The 9,445-nt window shown below is 44.1% G+C and overlaps 1 protein-coding gene across 4 annotated transcripts in view; it reads left to right on the plus strand.

Annotated features, from left to right (window-relative positions):
• The window catches only part of MFSD11 (major facilitator superfamily domain containing 11), a 36,588-nt gene extending 28,852 nt beyond the window's left edge, over positions 1-7,736 (plus strand). For all 4 annotated transcript variants that reach the window (XM_083487609.1, XM_083487607.1, XM_083487608.1 and 1 more), the window contains one exon: positions 7,555-7,736. The gene's annotated coding sequence lies outside the window, so the exon portion shown is untranslated. The remainder of the gene's footprint in view (positions 1-7,554) is intronic.
• Positions 7,737-9,445: the final 1,709 nt, after the last annotated feature.

Raw genomic sequence — 9,445 nt, forward strand, 5'->3', positions numbered from 1 at the left:
GATTGGCGTCTCGTTTCTGGCAGGGGGCTAGGCTGGCTGACTTAATTTCAGGATAAATCTAGCATTTCTTAAATCCTTTGCATAATTACATTTAAGCCAGCATATTTAAACTTCCTCAAAGTAAAAAGGAAGGAACAGTAGGAAGGAACAGTTTACAGCCTCAAAATAAAATAGGAAAAAAAGCCTCTTCCCCTGTTTACACTTCCCCCCCTTCTCCAGCCAGTCGCTTTGTTTTCCATGTGCTCTTGGCCTTTTGACCTTAGGCTCAAGTTTAATGGAGGCACATGGTTTTATTTTACTATTTACCCATTCCTAATTATGTTTGGTCTATGTAACCTTGCTCTTCAGCCTGTAATTCCAGCTTTTACGACTTTGAGAATTGTTTTCTGCTATAAATCAGGGGGGGCCCCCTTTGTCTAGGAGGAAAAACATTGCCTGTGTCCTTTAAACAGCTGGCCTTCTTGCCTGGCATGAGAGATACAGATATTTTAAAATATATTTTAAGCTCATTTTAAGAATACAGATATCTGATCAAAATATAAGCCTTGATTAAAAATGCAGTCTATATTCAGATGCCACATTCCCCCCTTTCAAGCTCAAGAACCTTGCTACCAAGCGTCCTTGATAGCTTGATCTTCCTGAGTTAAAGCTCTATATAGTGCCATGATATGAGGTAGAGTTTCATTCGAAATCATCTTGCTAATTGTACTCCTAAAACATGAGATGATACATGGCATCATACATAAAACCATTACTACTACCGTCAAGAAAAACAAGCAAGACAATAGTATCCCTTTGAGTCCTGTGACATTGGGTAACCATCCCATATCCCATCCTTCCCATGTTTGTACTGGGACATGTGCTATATTCTCCATCTTTGTGGCCAACACACGGATTGCCTCACCATTATCAGAAATGTTAAAGCAACAGGCATTCCCTGTCAGGTTCAAGACTCCACATAGGCCTCCCTGCTTGGCAAGTACATAATCCATTCCCATTTTCAGCTGCAAAATGGGGCTCTACTTTCATCCAACTGTTGTGCAATAAGTCTCAAACTCTGGGCCGTTGCATTGGTTACAAGTTCCACTACTGCTTGCAATCGAATTATTCTGTTTAGATTATAAATAGGATCCCGTGCCCCTTGTATGAGCTCACCAGGATTCCAGGAGGCAGGATCATAATAGGCTATAATGCGCTCTGGTGGCCAATCATCAGTACCGCTCCAACTTTGGGTACTTCCTCCTGCTATATGAGAAATATCAGCGTTTCTTCGTGTTCGCTTAGCTGAACTAGTGGGCATAATCCACATTGGTGGTAATACCCATCCCAGGAAACAAGTCCCACTCCATTTGGAAGGGAGTTTCTTGTATGCCCATTCTCCACATATCCACCACAACCATCGGGTCTGAGGGTTTTGGTATGTGGAGTGCATAAGGCGAAATATCACAAGGGGTATAGAGTTCACAGTGCAGTATGTTAGATTGCCTTTCTCTGTCACAGTTATGTTCCATACCACTTTCCATGCATGAATAAAAGGAGGTGCACAGGGCAAGGTATTCCGAGTTCGATAGGTAGTACCGTTTGCCCAGGTATTCTTAATATAATCCCAAGTATAGTGACAATGAGAAGAGCCTATCATGGTAGAATCAGCTGCATCTGATGATTTATGTACACAGAATTCCCCTTGTACAGGTATAACTCGTAATGGTTTAGTTGAGTTCCATCCGAGGAAATTCTGTACTTCTGTTTGGTGTGGCATTTCGCTTATCATACCAATGGCATCTAATGGTATCGGTAATAAGGGCACACCTCCCTCTGAATCATCTGGCCCAAGAGAGCAAACAAGGCAATTGGTCCTATTTGCACATTGGCTACCATCTCAGCTAAACCTACCCACATATTGTGGTCATAGCGGAATCCATATTTAGCAAATTTGGTCAGATTCAAGGACCCTTCCCCTTCCCAAGGGATCAGGATTAATAAAATCATGTTGATGTCTAGCATATGCATTCCTTCCACAAAAGATTACCTTATTGTGATAGCAAATAAATATTAGTCCCAATATAATTCCCCCAGTGACAGAAATGGGGAACCACCAAGACCAAAACATATATCCCAAGGATCCCCAATGTGTAATATCTCTGATAATTGTTCCACAAGGGGGCAGTCAATCAATTGTATAAGAGAATCTTCCCGCTCACAGTCTCTGGTTCAGACGCTCCTCAAGCTTCAGGCGTGCGCAGGTCAGCCAGCTTCCAGGTTTGTGGCTGCAGCAGGCCGGTCGTCTAATGTTGCCCGTGACCTAGCCCGTTCCCCGTAGGGCTAGATACAGGGGTTTTTGGAGAGAGTCAGTTTTAAAGGATTAGAGGGGTCACCTTTGCACGTCCAACTGCCTTCGGACTTCTTCAAACGGGAGTGATGAATCCAGGGGGTCACCTCAGCTACCTTCACCGCTGTTGGAATAGAGAGCAGGACGGTGTAAGGTCCACGCCACTTAGGTGCAAGTGGATCACGTTTCCACTCTTTCACCCATATGCTATGCCAGCCTGGAGCTGATGAATCGGCTTGGCAATGCTGCATGGCGTGCGCTCGAGGGCCCACCTGTTAAGATAAAACAAACAAACAAACAAACACGGGAGAGAGACAAAAACACGGGAGAGAGATTGCACTTGTCCCTGTGTCACATGGTCTCTTATTTGTTTGAGGTCAGTTGGACTATCCTGAACAAAGGAGGGCGGCCTCCCATACAGGAGCTCAAAAGGTGACAACTTAAGTCTTTTTGTGGGTGTGCACCGAACACGAAACAGTGTTATGGGTAACACGTCTACCCTCCTGAGACTTTAGACATATTAGTGGGCTTCTGGCATGCCCTGCAGATACCTTGCACAAGCGTCTGGCGATAGGTGGTAAGCCTGGCCAGGTGAATTGCATTGTTTGGATCCCAATTAGGATCTTCCAAGGGAAAGTTTTCCTGGAGATGACGGTCAATATTATAAATATTTCCCACTCTGGCCTGCTCACGCAAATATATCTGTGCCTTTTCAATTATGTCTCTCCTTTCCTCAGTGGTGAAGAGAGTATTCAGGAGCTGGCGACAACCTGTCCAAGTAGGACTATTAGTATTTACTATTGAAGTCACCAAGTCCATCATAGCCTGAGGTTTTTCTGCGAAAGATGGGGTGTTTTCCAATTCATCAGATCCGTAGTTGTGAATGGAATGTACTGGAGGATCGAAGTTCGAGGTGGCCGTGGTCCGGGTTGCCCGTTAACCAGCACAGGCTCCTCAAGTGCATCAAATACTCTTCTAAAAGGGGCTACTACGTGACCTTTTTCTTCGCTTTGCTCTAGGGGCCTCAAATCATAGGGGATGGTATCTGTCCCAAGGCGTTCTTTTAGCAGCTCTATACGCCTGGCTGTATTGCTTGCTGACCGATTAAGGTCTCCCTGTAACTTCTGTAATAATTCTCTAGGACTTAGATGTACAGGGGTTTGGGGTAGGCAATCAGTTGTTCCACTAAAGGAGACTGTAGATGGAGTTCTACTGGGACTCACAGGTGGAATAACCACTTCTGCTTGGGCTTCATTATAGGACTCCAATGCCTCCTGAAGATATTTATCATAATCTATCAAGGAATCAAGTTCTGTGACTCCACCCCCATTATTCATTCCACTTTCTTGCCTTGGGGTTACAACTGGTGGAGTGTTTGGATTAGGCTCCCTTCGATGTGGAGCATAGGGTGGAAGCACCTCTTCCTCTGGTCCCTCAAAAATGGGTTTGAGTTTATTTGGCAAGATTCCTTTCCTAGCTTCGGCTTTTACAGCCAATAATTTGCATCGTTGAACTTTGCATTCCCTTATCCATGGAGGATTTTTATTTAATGTGCTCAGCCAAGAATCTATATATGAAAATTGTTCTGGGCACCCTCCAGTTTCTTTGGCGATGTTAGACCAAAGTTTGCTTACTAAATTTATATCAAAGGTTCCTTGAGATGGCCATCCAGTATTTTGCTTCGGCCACTCTAGTTCACATAACGTTCTCAAGCGTTCTGGCGTCATTTTGACTCCATATGCCCCTGAGAAGGCTTTCTTAAAATTATTTAACATACATTCAAAAGGTGTATTTCCCCCCCTTTTGAACCCCCAACTCCCATTGTATGGCCCTGTGAAGTATCCACTCAGTCACTCACACACACACCTTACTGGTAAACGAAGTAGTACTCACTCCACACTTAGGTCAGCTACACATTGTACTTTCTCACACATGCAATGCGCTAGATACTTCACCACACACTACCTCCCAATTTTCCCTTTCCCTACACCAGATCACCATCTGATGTACCCAGCCACCTAGCGTACTCAGTTCCCCTTTACTGAGACGCAGAAGTTTGATCAGGACTTCTCTTCCTCCCAATTAATTGGAGGGCCAAAACCCCTTAGTGCACTTACCCTTAGCTGGTTCCCTGTTTATTTCTCTGGTTCCCCCCCGGTCCGTCGCCGTCAGTGGGCAGGGTATCAGACAGACGAGACTGCTGCGTTCCCCTGGAAAAATTTTTCCAGTGCGCGCTGGGTAGGCACAGTTGTCCTCTCTCTTGTACCCCGTCCAGTGAGGCAAAGGGGCTGCGTTCCAGCAGACCACTTATCCGAGTCGCAGGCACCATAAAATGTAGCACCCTGCTTGTGGTTAACGCTTAGCTGGAATGAAATATTCAACGCAGCAACAGAGAAATTAAAAAAATAATTTATTTGTCAGACAAATAAATAAGAGGCACAGTGGTATATGGTTACCAAGCTCTGGCCTGCTCTCCTGCCATTATGGCCAGCACTTATATTCCCTTAATCCAGCCCCCTTTGCTCCTCCTGTGGCTGCCTCTGTTCAATCAGCCTGGTTGAAATTTCTATTGGCTGATTGCTATAACCAATCTTAAAAGATATACCCATATCCTCCTGTCCTTATATGGAACACAAAGAGCTATATATTGTTACATCTATAAATGACAAATAAGTATTAATATATCTTACATGTGTCTCAACAAGGAATCTTAATTACCAGCTCACCTCTTGCCTTCCTTGCCCTCCAAAACAGATGGTTAATAATTTTAAATTTTTATCTTGAACAGATGTCAGAGACCTTGGGTTCATATTCTCATGCATCATCAATGAAATATCTCCTTTTGGAGGTCTTTAAACAAAGGCCCGACAGCCATCCGTCATGAGCGCCCGATTGGCGTCTCGTTTCTGGCAGGGGGCTAGGCTGGCTGACTTAATTTCAGGATAAATCTAGCATTTCTTAAATCCTTTGCATAATTACATTTAAGCCAGCATATTTAAACTTCCTCAAAGTAAAAAGGAAGGAACAGTAGGAAGGAACAGTTTACAGCCTCAAAATAAAATAGGAAAAAAAGCCTCTTCCCCTGTTTACACTTCCCCCCCTTCTCCAGCCAGTCGCTTTGTTTTCCATGTGCTCTTGGCCTTTTGACCTTAGGCTCAAGTTTAATGGAGGCACATGGTTTTATTTTACTATTTACCCATTCCTAATTATGTTTGGTCTATGTAACCTTGCTCTTCAGCCTGTAATTCCAGCTTTTACGACTTTGAGAATTGTTTTCTGCTATAAATCAGGGGGGGGGGCCCTTTGTCTAGGAGGAAAAACATTGCCTGTGTCCTTTAAACAGCTGGCCTTCTTGCCTGGCATGAGAGATACAGATATTTTAAAATATATTTTAAGCTCATTTTAAGAATACAGATATCTGATCAAAATATAAGCCTTGATTAAAAATGCAGTCTATATTCAGATGCCGCATTGTGACAGGAGGCAGATAAGTGATTATTATTAGATAGCCTTTCTCCAATAGCGTTCAATTTTGGGTCAGCCAAAGCAGAGAGGAGCAGGATAATCCACTTCCAGTGGTTCAGGGCTCATCCACACTTCTGCTCGTCCCTCTGCTTTATCCTGGGAAAACTCTCTCCTTACTGCGGAATCAGAGCAAATGACAACTGGTTTTTCTGCAGATTGATGTTTGCTGCGAATCAGTGGTAAAGAGCAGGTATCCCTAGGTAAACTGGTGGGGCAAATGGAAAAGCACTCGGGTCCCTTCCCTAGAAAGCATGCCTTGGGAGGTCACATCCACACAATATAGTCGTACCTTGGGTTGAAGTAGATTCAGGTTAAGCATTTTAGGGTTGTGCTCCCCCGCAGCAACCTGGAAGTAACGGAACACTTTACTTCTGGGTTCGCCACATGTGCAGACGCTCAAAATGACATCATGCGCATGCACGGAAGCAGCAAATAATGACCCGCGCATGCACAGACGCGGGTTGCATTGGCTTCAGGCTGTGAACGGGGCTCCGGAACGGATCCTGTTCGCATCCAGAGGTACCACTGTACATTTAAAGCACTTGTATCCTACTTAGCAGTCATGGCTTCCTCCAAAGAATCTTGGGAACTGTAGTTTATTTCTCACAGAGTTGCAATAGCCAGCACTTAGGGGTAGAAGAATCTGTTGGTTTTGGTTCTCTTACAGTCTTTTCAGGTCTGAAATTCAGTTCTCCACATTTCTGTAGCAATTTGCATTTTTTTAAAACAACAACAACAACAACTCTGCTTAGTTCAAATTCCTCCTCTTTTAGTCAATGCCTTAAAACAACAGTATATTAAATGCCAAGTTTTTGCATTATGCTCTGCCCATGGGGATCATATAATAGATTCAGGAAAAACAAATCTCCACTTTTCTGAAGTCTATGAATCACTTTGCGCCTTCAAGGAGCCTTTTCAGGAATGTATTGAATCATTTTTTACGCAGTGTTTTTGTCGCAAATTTTACTCCAGAATTTAGGGGATGCTTTAATGATAAAGTAACATCTGAGGAAGTGCACTGTTATTTCTAAACTAAAACCACAGCACTGATCTGGCCCAGATAGATTGTCTGCAAACTTCTACAAATGAGGTAACGGTCCCACACCTTGTGGACCTATTTAATGGGATTGTTGAGAGCAATATTGGGTGGTAATCCAAAAGCCAGGAAAAGATCCCAAACTGGTGGATTCTTATCACCCTAATTTGCTCCTCAGTCAGGGTAAGGAAATGCATCCCCAGGAGGAAAGAGTGTCTTTACCTCAGGCACCACTCTGTGTGTGTGTGTGTGTGTGCGCGCGCTTGTGTCAGGGCAGCAAACCTTTTCTGCTCAGGGGCAACAGAATAAATACAGCCATCTTGAATGCAGAGACCAGTTGGTCCTGGAGATGCTAGCTCTTTTTCATGGCAGTGGACCAGATCACATAGTCTGTGATGCCAGCTTTCAGATTCTATCAACTTGTGCAAAAGGGAGCAATGCTTGAACGCTGCATTCCTATTTACATGCAAATTATCCCTGGATTGGCTCCTTTCCCTTGTTTTCATCAGGTATAACCCAACCCATCACTTTTTCCAAGGGCAGTGAGTTCCGCAGCTGTGAATGTATGGTTTTCATTCCTTTAGCTAGCTTTTATCAGGCCAGCACATATGCTGCTGATCTCCAGTTTTATCATAACCTCTCACATCTCTTGCCTCCTCTGCAGTCCCAGTCTGTCTCTTTGGCAAGATGAAGAGCTTGTGTCAGAAATGGACTGGATGTGTTTAAGAGGTCAAGAAAGAAGATGTCCTTTCTGAAGTGGATTGAAATCTCCAGGGCTCTTTGAAGTCTCATGCCATTCCTTTTGAACAGATATTGAAATAAAGGGGAAATAGATGTTTTAAAAAATTGATATTCCTTTAGTTTTGCTAATGCTTGCAAGCCCTGAATTCTCATTGTCATTCTCATTCTCTCTCTCTCTCTCTCTCTCTCTCTCACACACACACACACACAAACACACATTCCTTACCAAGAAAAGAGCATTCTGTCACAAGTCTTCCTAGAGCCAAATTAATTATCCCAAGGGAATTACTCTTCATCCTGCTTTGTGTTTCATTCATTGGTGTAAACATGTCAGTTCCTCCTGCTCAAAACCTGACAGAACAACCATGATGGGGCCTCGGCTAGTCTCATTGTATTCTGAAGCATCTGTCTAAAGCACGGACCTGACACTCATCTCTTGCTTGTTGCAAAAATAGTCAGTGTGAAACACACCACGGGGAAAAGACAGATTTGCTTTAATTGACTGGGGTTTTGACAGAGAGCAGCATCTCGTAAGGTTGAGATCTAAGAGTCAAAATGAAGACAACACTCCCCCCCCCCACTGGCTACAAACCTGAAATCCTCTGACTGCATCATTTTCCTAAATTGAATGGCATTATTCCCATATCATTGATTTTAGGGTGGGTTTCAATTTTTCCTTCTGAGGGTTTGTCGGATATTTCCCCACGCAGGGTACTGCTTCCCTAAAAAGAAAGGGAAGCTTAAGGGAAGAGCCGTAGCTCAGTATGCAGAAAGTCCCACTTGCAAACTGGGACTGGGAAAGACCTGAGAGAGATGGTGTCAGTCAGTGTAGACAGCGGTGAATTGGATGGATCCAGTGGTTTGACTCAGGATAAAGCATCTTGCTATGTTTGTGCGTTCCCCTGTTGCAGGGAAGGGGGGCGCTCAGGCCCGGGGACCAAGTGGACAGTTTTAAGGACCCTAAGAAAGGAGAGGGGCAGGGGTCTTGAAGTTGCCCATCAATAGACAACACTCAACACTGGACTGTGCAAGCACACAGGGCTGCCCCATCTGCCCCATCCATTTGATACACTCTCATACCACTTTAACAGTCATGGCTCCCCCACAAATTATATGGGAATTGTGTAGGGTTCTAGCAAAATACAGGGCTGGGCGAAGCGGGGTGGCTGGTGGACAATGTTTTTTAAAAAATCTGGTGCTGAAGCGACTTCAAAGCAATCCATTAAAATCTACTGCAGCTTAATAGGATGGTGCCTCTGAAATTTGTCACACACACATGCACAAACACACACATGCATTTGGAGAGGATTCCTAACTTGGCAGAGAGAGAGAGAAGATTGAAATACAGTGGTACCTTGGGTTAAGTACTTAATTCGTTCCGGAGGTTCGTTCTTAACCTGAAACTGTACTTAACCTGAAGCACCACTTTAGCTAATGGGGCTTCCTGCTGCCGCCGCGCCGCCAGAGCACGATTTCTGTTCTCATCCTGAAGCAAAGTTCTTAACCTGAAGCACTATTTATGGGTTAGCAGAGTCTGTAACCTGAAGCGTATGTAACCTGAAGCGTATGTAACCTGAGGTACCACTGTACAGGACAAAACTGAAATGATACAGGATGTAGCATTTTACATTGAAATGCAGGACAATCCTGTATTATATAGGACAGGTCGCAACCCTAGCCTAGTTTGCTAAGGGTTCTGGGAATGGTGCTGGGTTTCTAAACAAGTCTCAGCACCCTGAAGAAACTACTGTTCCCATAATTCTTTGCAGGACTGCAGGGAGAGGGGAAGCGATGACCATGGCATAAGAGTGTTT

Source organism: Podarcis liolepis, assembly GCF_965112155.1.
Source record: "Podarcis liolepis genome assembly, chromosome: 2".
Taxonomy (NCBI): Eukaryota; Metazoa; Chordata; class Lepidosauria; order Squamata; family Lacertidae; genus Podarcis; species Podarcis liolepis.